General features: G+C 36.7%; 1 protein-coding gene across 1 annotated transcript in view; it reads right to left on the bottom strand.

The window, feature by feature from the left end:
* The window catches only part of THSD7B (thrombospondin type 1 domain containing 7B), a gene marked incomplete at its 3' end in the record, with an annotated part of 392396 nt that overhangs the window by 95098 nt on the left and 278413 nt on the right, over nt 1–18885 (bottom strand). The window lies entirely within an intron of this gene.

Genomic DNA, 18885 nt, shown 5'->3' with positions numbered 1-18885 from the left:
GAAGCAGAGGATCGAATCAGCAATTTACAAGACAAGGTAAGAGAAAACACCCAATAAGAACAGTAAAAAGAAAAATTAATGCAACAACAACAACAAAAAGAGGATAGTTTGAGGCTTCTGGGCCAACATTAAGTACACCAACAGTCACATCATACGGGTACCAGAAGGAAAAGAGAGAGACCAATAAAATGAAAACCTATTTGAAGAAATAATGACAGAAAATGTCCCAAACCTGGTGAAGGAAATAGACATATAAGCCAAGGAAGTGCAGAAAGTTCCAAACAAGATGAACCAAAAGAGGCCAACACCAAGAGACATCATAATTGGGCCAGCCGAGTGGCGCATTGGTTAAGAGCTGGCTTAGTACACCAGCTCTGAACAGCAGGGCCCCGGTTCGGATCCCACATGAGGGCTAGTGACACTGCGCTCTACAGCTAAGATGGTGAACAACAATGTGACCTGGAGCTGGGCTGCTGTGAGTCACCAGCAGTGTCATAGGCTACAGCCCCTGCTGCAGTGGGCTGCCATAAGCTACTGTTTGAGTGGCCAGTTTGAGTGGCCAGCAGTCAGTGTGAGCTGCCAAGAGCCGCTGTGAGTGGCTGTCCAGAGGCCAGCAACCGATCTGCCTCATCTTGGAAGAGCTCAATGATAATACCAACATGGGCCAGTGAAGCAATGTCCTCTACAACTAACCAGCACTGTTCCCCTCCCACAACTCCCCAATAAAATCTTTTTTTTAAAAAAAGGCATCATAATTAAAATGCAAAAGGTTAAATACAAAGAAATAATCTTCAAAGAAGCAAGAGAAAAGCAATTATTTACTTACAGGGGAGCTCCCATAAAACTTTTAAGAAATCAGCTGACTTCTAAACAGAAAATTTGAAGGCCAAAAGAGATTGGCATGAAATATTCAAAGTGAAGTAAAGCAAGGACCTACAACCAAGGTTATTCTACCTGCAAAGCTATCATTTAGAATCGAAGGACAGATAAAGGGCTTCACCAAAAATGAAAAGCTACAGGAGTGCATCACCATGAAACCAGTATTACAAGGAATGTTAGAGGGACTTCTTTAAGATGAAAAAATAAAAAATAAAAAAATCTGAATAATAAAATAGCAATAACTACATATCTATCAATAATTACTTTAAATGTAAATGGATTAAATACTCCAATCAAAAGATAGGTGGCAGAATAGATAAGAAAACAAGACCCTTATACATGTTGCCTACAAGAGACTCACTTCAGATCAAAAGACACACACATATGAAAAGTAAAGTGATGGGGAAAAGATATTTCATGATAATGAAAACAAACAAACAAAGAAGCTTGGGTACAATACTTATACCAGACAAAATAGACTTCAAAATAAAGGCTATAACAAAGACAAAGGAGGGCCCGGTAATCCCACTTCAGGGTATTTATCCAAAAAAACCCCAAATCCTACTTCAAGGGGATGTGTGCATCCATATGCTCATTGCAGCATTGTTTACAATGGCCAAGATGTGGAGGCAGCCTGGGTCTGTAAATGGATGAATGAATAAAGAGGAGGTGGTACATATATACAATGGAATATTGCTCAGCCAGGGAAGATAATAGTGTCTTGCCATCTGTGGTGGCATGAATGGACCTGGAGGGTATTATGCTGAGAAGAAAGCCAGGCAGAGAAAGACAGATGCAATGTGATTTCACTTATATGTGGAATCTGAAAAAAAATAAATAAATAAACAAATAAAACAGAAAAAACTCATAGAAAAACAGAGAACGTTTTGATGGTTGCCAGGTGGGAGGGGGGTTCGGGTGGAGGGTGAAAAAGGGAAAGGGATTAAGAAGTACAAATTTGTTGTTACAAAATGGTTATAGGGATTAGAATAAGGAATATAGTCAATAATACTGTGATAACTATGTATGTTGTCTTGTGGGTACTAGATTTATTGGTGTAATAGATGAGAGGGTGTTTGGGGCAGGGCGAGAAAGGTGAAGGGATTAAGAAGTACAAATTGGTAGTTATAAAATAGTCATGGGAATGTAAAGTAAAGCATAGGGAATATAGTTAATGATATAGTAATAACTATGTATAGTGCTAGTGAGTACGAGACTAGTCAGGGGGATCACTTCTTAAATTATATAAATGTGTAACCTCTATACTGTACATCTGATATCAATATAAAATAATACAGAATGCCAACTGCAAATGAAAAATTAAAAAAGGGGGAAAGTGTAAAGGGGAATAAAAGTTTCAAATTTCCAGGTATAAAACAAATAATCCATGGGGAATAGTCAATAATATTGTGATAGCATGGTAGTGTCAGATGGTTGCTGGACTTATGATGATCATTTTTTTTTAGGTATATAAATGTTGAATAACTATGTTGCACACCTGAAACTAATATAGTATTTTATGTTAGCTATATTTTAATAAAAATCTTTAAAATTCAAATAAAATAAAAGAGCCTTTTCCAGAGTGTGCATTGCTATGTGTGCTCCTAAAATCACAAGGCAGACTTGTTTCGTAGCTTAGCTATGATCTCTCCTACTTGTTAGTTAATATTGTTCTGAGTATGAGAACAAATAATTGTGGTGGTACGTGAGCAATGATTACCCTCTCCTGGCCCTGGAAATTTAAGACAGCAGCTCTTGGCACAGTAAGAGGCTTGCATGTTTATAAACATTAGTCAGTATGTTTAGGAAGGCAGTCAAGGGAAAATAGCTTCTCCTCATGTTAAATCAAACTTTGTGAACAACTGAAAACCATGTAAATAACAAGCGAATATAAAGTGAATCGGGTACACTTGAAATAAAGGAAAAAACAAATTGCAAACAAGACGTATGAGATGGAGACAAGATCTCTCAGCAGTTGACCTATAACAATTTTCATTTTTCAGGCATGGAGAGGAAATGTGTTCCATCATTTATTCAGTTGTGCTTGGCTATGAACTTGAAACACACACACACACGTGAAAATCTTACAACTCTGAAGGATTTTGCCATTTCAAAAAACATGCATATTACAGTGAAATGTGACCGGCAGTTTGAGAAATCTTACTTCCCTTGTCTAACTTCAGAAATAGAACATTAAAATTTTGAGCAGTTACATAAAGAAAAAGAATATCACCTTTAAATTTGTCAGATACATAAAATATATGTTATATTTAGAGTATGTCTGAGGTAAATAATCTAAAGAAACATTAAGCAACCCATGTTTTTAGACATCAATCATTTTATATTTAATTGAAAACAGTTGTTAAGTAATACAAATAAAACAAGATTTAGAACAAGTAAAGGATTAAAAGCTCAATTATGGACACAATGTGGTTCTAAATTAAAAACTCATACTGTGTTACATTCTCAGAAAACATTTCAATGGAATAGTAAGAATAGTAATTCTGTACTTGTTTACCCAGACCAACATTATATAAAAACAACAAAAGAACAAGAAAAACAAATGAAAAAATAAAACTCATAGACACAGACAATAGTGTAGTGGTTACCAGAGCGGCTGGGGCTGGGGCTGTGGTGGGGTGGGGCTAGATGAGGGTAAAGGGGATCAAATATACAGTGATGGAAAGAGAACTGACTCTGGGTGGTGAACACACAATGTGATATATAGATGATGTATTACAGAATTGTACACCTGAAATGTATGTAACTTTGCTACCAACTGTCACCCCAATAAACTTTAATAATAATAAAAAAAAAAATCACCCACCTGCAACTCTACCCTTTCTGTAAGATAAACACAGTTACTCTGAAATAAAGTGCTACATATTTTAAGTCATGTCAGTTTTCATTTGCCGGTTAAAATTCTGGTTTAGAAGTAAATTCTTTGGACCGGAAGGGTAGTATTGATGAACTCTCAGGTCACATTCACATTTAAGACTGTGATTTGTTCTTTTTTTCCCCCCCTGCCTATGTTTTTGCAGAAAGTGCAAATATCTGAATTCTCTAATGTGATATTCCCCTAGAAGCAGAAAAGTGCTAGCAAATTTTAATCTCTTAATTAAGTTACTCTTAACTAGATTAGTTTAGATGAATGTACTACTAAATCTGAATCATCGCATTTAAGACAGTCTGCTAGATGCCTGAATTTTAGGTGTGGTATTCACTAAGAAGCCTGCAAAAAAAAAAAAAAAATTGCAATGGGCAGAGAATAAACACAGGCCCCATAGCTTTGGCACAGTTCTTACCACCGTTTGAGGCAATAACCTTGATTTACTACCATTCATACAATAAGGAGGGAGAGATGTCTGTTTTATTATTCATTTTTTTTAACCACAATTTTTATTATCCTGACACTGCTTTATTTTTAACTTGGGCAAAGGGGTTGAGGAATGACATAAATGTCAATGCAGAACTTTAGTATCTTAAACAAGTTATTTGTACATCATTACTACATCAAAGCATTTATAAACCTCAGAATTACAAAATGTGAGATCAAATGCTGGCTTACCTGTAGCATGCCTCACCTCCAAAAAATAGCTTTAAATTTATATAGTAACTTTTACTTCTCAAAAAGCTTTCACATCAGCCATGGAATAATCAAAGTAATATCTCCATTTACATAGTGGACAATTATCTAAGAAATCATATTACCAAAGAAATCATACTTTCTAAAATATATCAATAGCCCAAGGAATGAGAACAAGTGCCACCTGCATATTCATTCATTCAAATAACAATTTATGACCTGCTACTTGAAAGGTAGTATATTAGACTCTGGAAATATAAAAATGAATTAGGCATTAAATATCTCTCCAAATCTGTGTACTAAATGTAATGCCCATTTGCTCATGAACAGTACATTTAGTCCCTCTTTAAGGCCTGTCTGCTTATTTTATACACACTGTTAACAGTTGTAGTGCTTTTGCTTCCTAGATCCCATTAAATCTAAAAAAGCAAAGTGGAGGCTAGGAGAAAGCACCGGAGGCAGGAATTCTGGCAGAGGCCTGAAGGGATGAGAGTTTCCAATACTACATTTCTGAATCTATCATGAAAGTTAATAACTTTCCCTAGCAGATGATGCACAAAGCACCCAATACCATCGAAGCTCTCAGAAAAAAGCTTGTTCATTAGTGATAGCCATTAGTGAATTAGGCCTCAGATATCAACAGAAATACAACACAGAAAATGTAACACAGAAAAAAATTGTTAAATGAGAAGGAATTTAAACCCTAATGCATTTCATTAATAAATCCCATTGCCCTTTTTACAGGAACCAAAAATAATTCTTTATTAATATTAAAACTATTTCCGAAACACATTCATGACCTGAAGGATATGTGTGCTAAACTATTCCAGTAAATCTCTGTAGAAAATTTTAACAGCAACAGTTAAGAGCTTCTAAATATAACTTCCTTTACATAGGTATAAAGATTTACTTTTTGCAGACAGTTCAGGATTCCATGCAAGACCACCACAGAGGATTTGACTGACTATTTATACTCTAGGTAAGTACAAGCATTGTTGCTAACATCCCAGGCTCTTTCCACATGATTGTGGTTTTGTTTGACACCTAACAACACATTCTAAGTCCATTTTCTCTCTGTGGACAGATGCCTCTAACTGAAAAGTAAAGTGCCTCTGTTACTTATCATTTATGACTACAAATTATTAGTTCCCAGTGGCACAAAAATCCATTAAAATTAGTTCGACAGCAAAGCAGATAAGAAATATATCTGAGCGACTTATCAGCTAGTGAAACGCCATAGGTAGAAAACCACCCTTAAAAAAGTGTTTATCAATATTTTTGGTTTCAGTTCCACTTTCTAAAAGTTCTGACACAAGTGGAGCTTTTCAGACCACTAAACCCTATAACCTGCTAACCACCTAGAATGGGGGAATGGAAAGGAAATGTTCATAGCCCACTGTTTTTGGAGGAGGAAATGTAGCCCAGACAAATGCAATTACTTGCCCAAGGTCACACAGTCATTTGGGGCAGAAATGGGACTTCCAATTCCATCCCAGACACACAACCCAGTGATCTTCACACTATATCACACTGGCTGCCATTATAACAGCTCTAAGACTGCAAGGGACAAATGAGGACTCTGAATGGTTGCAATCCAAGGCGTGAAGGAAGGGAGGGAGGAAAAAAATGAACAAACAAGTGGGAAATTACATAAAAACACATGTAATAAAAACAAGAAACTTAAGGCCTGGAGCAGATAGCTGCTCCCAGGGACCCTTCACAATTTATTATGTGAAATGGGGTCCTTCCTGCCTCCACATGCATGAGAACAGGACTAAGCTACTATACAAGTACATCCAGCAAGGTTCAGGGGTTTAGCATACAAAGGAAACCTCAGGCACCTATTAGAAATTATGGGTCTCTAGAATAATGATAGCAATTAGCAACAGTTGCCATTTTTTTTAATACCTATTATCCTCCCAATACCATATGTACATTATTGATATTGGTCTGCTTTGCTGAGGAGACCACCAAAGTATGAGGTCAAATAACTTAGTCAAGGTAAACAGAGCCCTGAGACTAGAATGTCTCCTCAATTTTATTGGCTCCAAACCTTTTCCACAACAACTGCAGTTTAGCTATTTTTAGCAGCAATATCCCTTGAGCAAATAAATGAAGCCTTGCAAAACCCAGTAGGTAAAACATATTAAGAAGGGGTTCTGTGCAGCTGGCGGAGGACCCAGGGTCCTGCTCCTCCACTCCCACCTACAGCTCCTCGTCCCAGCTCAGTGGCCTGGCTCGGGTGGTGCCCCTGGAACTCCTGGGAGCTCTGATACCTGTCAGGGTATATTTATGGGATGTTCTCATCCCAGAAATGTGGCTCCATTCAACTTTGACTTTACTTACAATAAAGGCTTCAGTTAAGCCCTCTACACTCCCTGGAGAAGTGGAAGAAAATCATTTACGCAGCTATATGTACAATTCAGTGGAAAAAGCAATGAAGAGTACATCCAAAACAGAGTAAAGCCGAGCCCCATAGGATGTTTTGAAGGACTTTGTCCCTTAGCTTACTAACCACCGAGGCAGTGAACACCCTTCAGGGGGACCCAGAAATCTGCTTTCTTTATCCTACACAGAACTCAAATTGGAACAGGGGGTGGGGAGACTGAACACTTGAAAATGTGTCCTGCCCCGCCAAAGGAGAACAAAGTGTTAATTCCATAGTGAATATAACACATGTTGGCTTGATAATGGAGTCTTTGTACGTTGTTGGAGATTAGAGGATCACTGGAAAGAAAGCAACGTGGGGATGGTGCACACTGACTTTAAAAATACATAGAGCAAAGAGGACAGGATGACATCCATTCTGCTTGCCACTAAAACAACTCGAGAATTGATTTTACCTAGGATAAAAATTGCACTAGAACATATCTGAGATAATATATCTTTTCCTTAGTAACTTTAATTTTCTAACAGTTACATGGAGTACATCTGCTTCTCAACACATCTTCTCTTTCTAGTAGCAGATATTCATAATGAACAGTGAGAGAGAAAACATAAGCTGCACTTTGGTGGATAGAACATCTAGTCCATCTAATTTCTTTTTCAAAGGAATTATTATTCTTGTTTTGAAGCAGTGATTTTAAGACTATTTGAGACACTACTCTTGTCATCTGAAAAATAATTTCCAAGTTGCTATATATGAAAAAAGTATCTGAGAAACAGCAGTATCATGGCTTGTTCACATTTCTTCTATGTAGAAACAACTAGAAACACCTATTTACTCTATATAGTCTAATGAGCATCCTGATGACTCTATTTACAAACATCAAATCCAATCAGTCCCCCATCAGCTTTATCTCCTAAACATCAATCCAATCTGTTCATGCTTCTTCAAGCCCACTGTTACTACCCTTGCCCAAATCACCACCTTTTCTTGTATGAATAAGAATAATAGCTTCTTGGCGCTGGCTGAGTGGCTCAGTTGGTAAAGAGCTCGCTCAGGAATGCGAGCTCTGAGCAACAGGGTCGCCGGTTCGATACCTGGCCCAAGCTGAGCTGCTGCTGAGCTGCCAACAGGTGGCAGGGTGGCTCAGCTAAAAAAAAAAAAAAAAAAAAGAATAGTAGCTTCTTATCTGGCCTTCCAGTATCTACTGCCCCCCTCCACCCATGACATCAATTCTTTCTCCATATTGCTGACATAAGTCTTTTAATAATTCAAATTTGTACCTCTTTGGGTGCAACATAACATCTGTCAATCCTTACAGCTCACCAGTGACTTCCTATTCCTCTCAGAATAAAGAAAAACACAATTCTTAACATGATATACAAGTGCCTACCTTATCTGGCCCCATCCTACACTATTAGACTCCTGATAGCCTGGGCCACCCACATTCACTCACTGCTCTCCTGTCACACTGATCATCTTTCTGTTCCTCTAATGTTCCAAGATCGCTCTCAAACTTGGGCAGCAACATGTACTGTCCCTTAAGCCAAATCACATGCTCCAACCCCTAGAGCCCAACTTAATTCCTACTCACTCTTCAAATCTTAAGTCATTTCTCTAGGGAACGCCTCCCTATGTCCTAACAGTACATTTCTCTTACACAAAGCATTCCTCACACTTGCAATTACAAATCCAATTGTATAATTCATGGCTTAATACTTTTCCTTGATTCTAAACTTGATGATGGCAGAAACATGTCTGTCCTGTTCACCACTCTATTCCCAGCACTAACCCAGTACTTGGCACATGGTAAGCAGCCCCTCAATACTACATGTTATTGAAGCTGAAGCAAATAGTACTGTAGAAAGCAGAATCATGTCTGAATATAATTAGGAGTAATGTCACCCCTGGAAACTCATCACTCCAATGGGTTGATAATTTTGCCCAAGAGAAGAAAAAATTAAGGAAAAAGGTCTCTGTGATTCCTAGCTTATGCTTAAAAGAAGTCTCCAACATAATGCCCAATAGAATTCTTAAATATCGGTTTTTCACAAGTCCATTTAAATTCCCATTATTCTTGCAACTTTGGGCACCTTCTTGCCAGACTCCATAAAGTCAATGCATTCAGGAATGGGGTGTCCAGTCTTCTTTTGGTTAGGATGTTTGTGTACTGAAATATTTAAGTCTGTGGAAATACCTTTGATCTTAGACATAGCTCTAATACGAATGCCCTAACTGATCCAGAAAGAGGCTAATATAATTTTTCCCTCAGTAGATTCAAATAAATGAAAATTAAATATCAGATTCTATCAAGCAGGCCTATCATTCACAAACCTAACAAGTGGTGGGAGATGGAATTATCATGGTGGTCACAGGTTCATTGTAATAATAGCACCAGCAGTGAAGCAGACACTGTGCTCAACACTTTATAACTATATGTCGTGCAGTCCTCAAAACAGCCTTGCAAAGTAGACCAACTGTAAGAAGAATGCCCAGATGCCTTACACCCCTTGGATATTTTCAGGTAAATTGGTAGGAGGTATATAAAAAAAAAAAAGTGTGAATGTGGTCTCTTTACAGTTCATAAAAATGATTACATTTCCAGACTCCCTGGAAAACACCTAAGAAAACAGCCTCAAAGGTGTGTGGTAAGGCTGTTAACTTGGACCCCTCTTTGCCTCAGGAGGAAGCACCAGAAGCAGAGGGAAACTGGAACAGCAGTAAGGAATCTGCCAGGACGCAGGCCTCCAGTTACAACCCTGAGGATTCTGTAGAAAATGTCTTCTTGCTCACACCCTAGTCGGATTTTGAGTGACACTTTTCTAAAGGGTGGAGCTTGAGTTAGAAACCCAGTACCCACCTTCGTGTGGGTCTGGAGGGATGGGAAAACATGTTTTAAAAGTATGTCTTATTTACAAAAACACAGAGATTTATTAGGAGAAGGTGGAAAAAGACAATTTTGAAAATGAACGCAGACATTTGAAAATGAACACAATCCAACAAGCCTTTCGCTCCTGGGTTGCCAGAAGTCTAGTCCATTAATCAGGTTCTGATTTGGGGGGTATATACCCAGGAAAGGAATTTCTGGGTCACCCCAGTAAATTTTAACTAAAAACAGAAAAGAAGAAAAAGGTTCTGTTAAATGTTTCCGAGGGAGGAATCCTCTTCCCCAGGCACATACCTTCTAGCTCAAAGCAAAAGGCTTCCTCTGCCGCGGGGAGACACAGGAGCGCTTTTTCAAGAAGAGAAGTGTCTCACTTTATTTTTACAGCATGCCCCTTTTTATACCGGGCAGTTTAACCATTGTTCCATTAGTATCAGGGTTTTACTTCCTCATAATTCTTATGCTCCAGGGTACAACTATACCTTTTCTATGCTAAAGACTAACTTATCTTAACTGAGTCCAAGTCCCTACACCTACAATGACTATGTGACCAAGGCCTGAGCCTCTACATAATCGCCCAAAGGATGGTTGCCATGACCACCCAACAATTATTCTAAAAACTATTGTCTAAGCAGGATCTTAAGATTTACAGGGTGTGTACTTTGACCTTGACTAAGAGACTAGTAGTGTGACTAAAATTGCCTTTAGTGTATAAAATATAATTATTGTGATATATATATATGGGGAATTTAAGTTTTTTAAGATATAAAGCAGTATCGGTTTATCAGTCAGAGCTTCAGAATTTGTCACAATTGCAGTGCGCTTGGCCATGTCAGACACTGAGGTGCAGCTGGCTCCCAAAATTCCTCCTAGCACTTTTCCTGTCTGGAGAAAAACTGTTTAATAATAGAGATGTTGGAGAGAGAGAGAGAGAGAGAGAGAGAGAGAGAGAGAGAGAGAGAGAGAGAGAGAGAGAGAGAGAGGCTGTATCTTGCTTCCTGAGAAAGGAAATGGCAGCTTATGGTGTCCAGGCAGAGGAGACCAAGGCCACCGAGCCCCTCCTAGAGATCCAAGGGCTCAGCACAGTGGGAAAATGGCACAAAGGACCAAGCATGACACAGAAGTTCTGGAGAGAGTCACCAGCCAACTTCTCAGGAATAAGGGCCTTCATCAGTGTGAACTGATGGCTAAGGAGGACCTGCCAGAGAACAAATGGGAGACCCTAGTGCTAAAAAGTGTTCAAAATAAATGATCAAACTAAGTTAAAGATGAATATATATATATATATATATATATATATATATATATATATTATACACCTAATATTTTTAACCAAGATGAGTACCCACTACAATAATCACCACGATGTATAATAATTAAAGGGAATCAAGGAATAATGAATACATCCCTCACCAGCCCGGGAGCTGACAGCCCCATAGGACATGCAAGCACTGTGTTCAATAGAGTATTGAGAAAAATCTATCCTCATTACCCTTTCCAAGCGGGTGAGCACATGGCAGCGGCCTGCAGCCTTTGTGAACTCTTTCTAGCCTCCTGATGCCTTCTCCACCCCCTCCCACCCTCATGAATAATTGGAATTTCCTGGAGTACTTTGTGGGACTTCAACTTACAATGGAAATGGATGAAAGAAATGTCATTTGAGTTATGGGGTTAGTTTACATTTATATAATGAAAATAATAATTTTTATAAGGTAGCATTTATGACTTTATAACTGAAGACAACATAGCATCACTCAGGAATTCTCCAAATATTCCCAATGGAATGATGACATCCTCTGAGATCAGTAAGCAAGGAGGGGCCCTGTTAGCAGGTAAATTTGGGAACAATGCAGAATTAAAATTTAAAGTTCCTTTTTTAATAAGATTTCTCAAGGTTTCTTCAGTTGGAACTGGATGAGGTGATTATCCAGGAAAAGCAGGGAGGCAACACAGTACTTCCTTGTCCCCGGGAGCAGTTAAAATTCAGTGTTTTTTTTCTGTACTAACATTAAGTCTATAAATATACAATGTGAATATACAATGTGAATTTCCAAGGATTTATCCCTAGTGTGCAAAAGTACACAATCCTCTTTTCCTATGTCACTTTTTCACTGGAGGAAAAAAATAAATAAAAGAAATATTTTGCACATGTGATGCTTTTTTTCTCTTGTTACATGAGGAAGTTGATCATATTCTTTAAAACAGTGATTATAGATAAAGTGAAATGAAACACTTATAATTTTGATTTTAGGATTCACATCATAAGTTGATGTAACTACAACTTTCGATTCAAAGACTAGCACTGATACATCCTTCCCTGGATATGAACACACAAATATACAAAGCAATGGACACAACAGAAAAAGTCTAAGATTTATCACCAGTTCACTAAGAATGAGAATATAAAACACCCAGTAAAGAGACTCATGTGTGTTAGGAGTGACCTGAGCACTTTCAAAGACTTAAGACAGGAGATGAAAGTGCACGGAATAGTGACAAGGCTTAATACTGGAAAAGCACGAACTAATTCAGAGCAATCATTAGACATGTCACTAAATCAAAAGGGTCCTGCCTATGGTACACATCCTCTAGTCTTAGACTGTCTATATCTTTTCAAACATAGCTTGGGCTGTGCTGGGCTATACTTCAGGATATGACAAAATATGGTTCATTGGCGACATGTTAGTGAATTACAGCTATATAATCATTGATTCCAAGTTTAGAACACAACTTTATTGACAACATGCCATGCCAGGAACATTACATGAACTCAATATGCTGCAATCATACATGATAAACAGAATTGGTTTATATATATTTATATAACTATATTAACTATGTATTATATGTTATATATTAATTATATATTATATATTATATGAAATATACACTATATATAATGTTAATATTATTATACATTAATATATTACATATATTTAAGCCAATTCTATTTCTTATGCATTATATACTTTGTATATTTTGTTATATAGTTATTATGCAGCATATATGAATATATATGCAATATGATCCAATATATTATATTATATTATCATAGTAGAGATATTATAAATATATGTGTGTAGGAGTTTGTGAGTGTATAGATCCAGTGAATAAGGTGGATGAGGACACACCATAATGTTTTCATTTGACAAAAATTGCCTTACCAGAAGTGATGTGTGATGTGAAGCCTTTCCATTGTGGTCACAAAATACTTAAGTGCTGCTTCTGAGTGCCATCCAACAGAAAGACAGGGATCTTCATATGGGAAGTGGCGCGTCAAACCTTAGTAACAATGTGTGACAAGTTTCATCTTGTTCAGTGCAGTTAGTTGGATGAGAGCTACGGTTGAGAGAAGGTGTGTTTTAAAGTGTGCCATAAGTCACCCTCCATCATGACAAACCTCCACGTCACACATTGCTTCTGGTATATGGCAATTTCTGTCAAATAAAAATATTACAATGTGTGCTCATCCACCTTATTCAGCAGATCTGGCACTGTGTGACTTCTGGCTCTTCCCCAAAGTCAAAATGATGCAGGACATTGATGCAGCCATGACAGTGCAACTAAAGACACGAAAGAGGGCTTCCAGACTGCTTCAGAAAGTGGCAAGAATGATGAGATAACTGTGTTCAAAACAAGGGGGAGTATTTTGAGGGGGATTAATTACAATGTGTCTTTTACTGTAACAAATTTGTTTTTATTTAAACATTCACTGTATTGTTTGATCATACCTCATATGTATATTGTATGTGTATGTATATACAAATACATGCATATGTATATTGGCAGTTTATTTTGCTAACCTTTTAGTATATTTCCTTAGGACAGCTCAATATCCACCCCTAATATGCATTGCCTCAATGACAGAAAGTACTACTTATCTGCATCCCCCATCCTATCCCACTACAAATAGCCTCAAGGAGTCTTCCTTCTACACAAACAAATGTATAACTAACCCCCTTAGTTAAAATACTGTGCTTCTAAATACAAATATCAGTTTACTGATACCCAAAACATAAGAAAACTTTAGTACTTTCTCCATGTAGAGACCATGCAGAAATTGAAACATACAAAAGCATTTCTGAATCATCCATAGAATAATTAATTTACATTAGTTGTCATTTTAGAGTAAACTATCCTCTGCTATATCCCTGTCTCCAAAAATCAATACTTAATTCATTGTCTAGATATGGAAATTTAATATGGACCATAACATTCTTTGCCCTGGATACTAACCTACTGTAACATGCTATTAGAACTCTTTATCCTCCTTATGATTTTGGTGAATTAGTCTGAGTACCTCATAAATCCTAATTTGATGAAACAAATTATAAAAAGCCTACATCACTTTGAAATACAATAGTTCCCCTTATCCACGGGAATATGTTCTAAGACCCCCTGTACTGAACCTTACATATATTATATCACATTTTTCCCTATACATACCCTATGATAAAGTTTAATTTATAAATTAGACACAGTAAGAGATTAGCAACAATAACTAATAAAACAATTATAACAATATATTGTATTAAAAGTTATGTGAATGTTTCTCTCTCTCAAAATATCTTATTATATTATACTGTACTCACCTATTCACTTAACAGAAGCACTTTACAGCTTCTATTCAGAATATCTGAATTGCCAGCCATCACTAGTCTTGTGCTTTGGGCTATAATTAAATAAAATAGGGTGACTTGAACATAAGCAATGTGATACCTCACAATCTTATAACTGAGAGGGCTACTAAGTGACTCCTTCTTTGTTATGGAAGGCTGTTGTGTGCAATGTAGAATATTTAGGAGCATCTTTGGCCTTCACCCATTAAATGGCAGTAGCACCCCTCTACCCTGAGTTGTGACAATCATAAATAAATCCAGACATTACTAAATGTCCCGGGGGGAAACTGTTACAATTGAGAACCACTAATCTATACTGTATCATTAAATCCTAACAAAAATTCTGGGAGGAAAGTAACTTTTCCCCACTACAAAGAAGCCACACTACCTATGCAGAATCCCGGCAGTAGTAATAAGGCGGAAAAACAGGACAGTGAGCCAAGAGCCTGAATTCCATCCCTGTGTTCCACACCTTTACAATGTGTATTTTAAAGAAGAATAATAGAAATGCCATGATGTTTATCAGCATTCTAAGTTCAGCTTCTGGCTACCCAAAGTAATGTTTATATGATTGTGTGTTTTACCTTTCCTCCATTTTTATTAACCTTCAATAAACAAATTTTCAGAATGACCCCTTCCCATATGTCTCAGTTCTATTTCATTAATGTCCACTTGACTGTCCTCATCCTTTGCTATAGAAAGAACCTGGACTTTTAAATTGGACAGCCAGGATTTGAACTGTGGCTCCTCCACTTTCTAGCTAAATGACTCTGGGCACTTAAAAACTTAATCTCACCTTTCTGTCCTACAGAAAAGCAAACCAGATTTTGTTGACCTCACAGTTGTGTCCACAGCCAACTTTCCAATGCAGCCTGCTGTGCAGAGCAGTGGGACAAAGTGCAAAATTATAATTGTGGATCGAAACCATGTCCTCAACTCTTTTCTGCAGAGCAAGGGCAATATTATTCTTTCTCCTCCATTAAATGCACTCTATTCAAGAGCTCAAAAAATTAATTATATCTTTCCCACAGAAACACAAGTTAATAATAATCCAACTTCCCCAAGAATTTGGATGCAAGTCAAGTATAACCCAACTTCCCCATCTAGTCTAAACTAAGAGACTGTAGAAATGGGCCCAGCAATGATACCTGTTAGCGGTCAAGGGCAGTGATAGCTTTTTTCCAAGAGAGGGGCCAGGGTCACCAGCAATGCAAATTGTCCATGACCAGGCAGTAAAAACCTGCTGCCTAAGACAGACAAATGTTTCCATTTAATCAGGTAGGTTTGAACATGATCATTTAGCTTTCAATCCCTTCTCTGTAGTGATTTTGAATGAGGAAGTTTTAATAAGACGCTTTAAGATCTCATAGTGTAAATGTCAACTACCTCAATCACTTTGCACTCCTAGAACTTCAAAAATCATGGAACATTCTTAAGACAGGACATTTTTAAGGACACACAGCCCCTTAAATTCCAAACTGAGTGATAACTATATGACCACTTTGACCCCAAAATGCAGAGTGAAATAAAAAACTATGGGTCAGAGTTCCATCTTGTGTTAAAATTTTACAAGGTTAAAAAAATATTCTGAGTGTTTCTCCAAAGAGAGAGACCAACAAAACATTTGTGTTCTTCTTAAGCATTAAATAAGACAAATCTCTTAACATATACATAAGAACATTTGGTATTATCCTTCTCATAGGTAATATGACCAACACTGATTTCATTTAATCCATCATCCATGATGAAACATTCTCCTTAACATCCCTAAAGTTATTTTTAATGTCCTCTGAACACCCTTTTCCATATACTTTATAAGACATGCAGCTAATACAAACTACACTGTTGTCACACTCTCGGGAACATGTGAGAAAAAGCAATCTTAAGATACAACTTGTTAGTGTAGAAAGCACTTTAGTCAGGTAATTCCATATTCATCTTATTAAGAGAAGAAGAGAAGAGGGAAAAAAGCAAAACTGTGATCCTCCCCTTCACCCCCGCGAGGTCAAGGCGTACTGAGAAATAAAAATAAGACTTTCTCTCAGATTCATGTGAAAAATAAAAACAGCAGACTGTTCTTACATGACAAAATAAGCTGGATTCATAAAGGCCAGGCCTTTTTGAACAAAAGCACATTATTCACAACACTAAACCCACATACATACACACACAGTTAAAAAAAACATGAGCTCCACTTTCATATGGCTCTTCATTAGTCTAAGCAAAAGAATAGTGTCTATTTATATTTAGATCATTTTAATATAAAGTATAAAATATTCAGAGTTGAAATAGAACCCACAATATAAAATATTCAACTCAGTATTAAGTACTATAAACAGTATGCACAGTACTATGTAAGTACTATAAATAGTATTATAGTACTACTTATAATACTCACACATATAAACTTAATTCAGTGCAGTATTAAGTCACTTCTATGCAGAAAACATATAGTTATCAGAATTATATCAAAGATATCAGAATAGATATTTAAGATGCCATATCTGCCCTCAGATTGCTTAGAATCTACTAGGAAAAGACTTAGCTAAAATAATGTTAATATAAAGAATAAGTATTTACTCCAACCAGTGTATAAAGGCTTTAGAAACACTGAGTCAGGAAAATTATTTACTCAGAAAACTAGGTGTTTCAGACAGTAGAGTGTTACAACTAATTTGATTCTTCTCAGAGAATAAGGAGATCATGGGAGTGATGTGAGCAATTTTTGAGTAATTCATACCAAATGGTCTTGATCTTCTTAATCAATTGGGAGCAAAGCAGAAAGAGAAAGGTTCAGCCCAGACACTGGAAGCCAGTAGGGTTGAGTAATTGTCCCTCTAAACCTGCTGGCTGGTATTACACTATGCAAATATTTAAAGGTTACCTTGCATTTGTGATAGAGATTCCTTTTCAATGATGTTCTACTCTGCTAAGTCCCTCGAGGAAAGGAATGAACACACCATTCTGGTTTAATACTTGCAGAATAATGTCCTACAGACATTATGTACAGCAGTTGGAGGTCTTGGAAAATAACTCTATTTAAGCAAAAGTCTACTTGTGACAGATACATCTTTTTATGCTTTTGAAAATCATATTTAGAAAGTTATAATAGTTATAATAGTTTCTCCAAAGATATTGAAGAGAATAATCCTTCTTTGGCAACACTAGTAATGATACTATATTCCCATCATTTACAGTTAGTTACTCATAAGTTTGATAGTGTGAGAAGGAGAAATGAGAATTTCTCTGAAAAAAATGTGACTACTATATTTGCTATGTTAATGACAGAAAACAAAGATGTAACGAAAAGATTAAGTATGCTGAATCATTAAAAGCTCTGTAGACATTTGTAAGTGGCTATTAAGTAGGAACATCAGGAAACAGATTACCTTTCAAAAAAGGAAATCATAAGGTAGTGCTATCGAACATTTTGAAGTGAATATTTCTTGCGAATTAATGAAAATGACTAAAAATTTGAGGATTTATGACACTGTCTGAAGAATACTTATAATTCCACATGAAAAACTCTGAATCATTTAATCTCCTTTTTTTGAAAGCACACAGTCATTTAAGTGTTTGCACATTTTGAATATATGGAAGCAAATTTTATGTACTTTAGAGCATCACTGCTGATGTAGTGGATGGTATATAATCAAATTACAGCTGCAGCAATTCTAAGGTCAAACCCATTGCTTTTGAATTTCATACATTTTGTAGATGATTTATGGATTAATTTTATAGAAAATATGTAAGCTGTGTCCCAAAAAGCATTTTATGGTATTATAACAATAAAACATTATAGTTATGGGACGCCCTTCATCTAGGCATCAAAGCCTTTTCCTGACATTAGTTAATCTTTGTAATACCCCTCAGAGGCAAGGGAGTATTACTTTTTTTTTTTTTTTTAAGAGTACAAAAAGCACTGGGGATTTTCACAAATCTACTTAGGTTTAGAAATACTACAAATCACCTGTGCATTTATTCATTCGTTCTACATGGAATGAACCCTAGACCATGTGCTAGGACCTGGGGATAGACTGGTAGAAAAAAACGTGAGCATCATCCCTGTCCTTCCAGGTGAAATCTATTGTGAAATATGTGAAATGCTTTCATTTATAGGAAATAAAACCATATAATAACACATCTTTTATCTAGAACCTCACCCAAATAATCAGGAAATATACTTCTCTACAATATTTTCTAGCAGCCAAAAGCTAGGCTTCCACGTTGTGAAAATGTATCACCAACAGGAGAGCTCCTTGTGCCATAAAACTTACTGAGAATTACTCTTACATATTCCAACCGTGTTTCCCCAAAAATAAGACCGGGTCTTCTATTAATTTTTGCTCCAAAAGATGCATTGTATTCATTTATTTATGTACAAAAATCTACATTTATTTAAATACAGTCATGTCTGGCTGACGATCTTAACTGGGGCTCATTTTGGGATAGGGTTTATATTACAAGCACCATGAGAATCATGTGAGGGCTTATTTTCCAGTTAGGCGTTATGTTTGGGGAAACAGACATT

Source organism: Hipposideros armiger, unplaced genomic scaffold (genome assembly GCF_001890085.2).
Source record: "Hipposideros armiger isolate ML-2016 unplaced genomic scaffold, ASM189008v1 scaffold_345, whole genome shotgun sequence".
Taxonomy (NCBI): Eukaryota; Metazoa; Chordata; class Mammalia; order Chiroptera; family Hipposideridae; genus Hipposideros; species Hipposideros armiger.
This window is presented reverse-complemented; position numbering and strand designations above follow the sequence as displayed.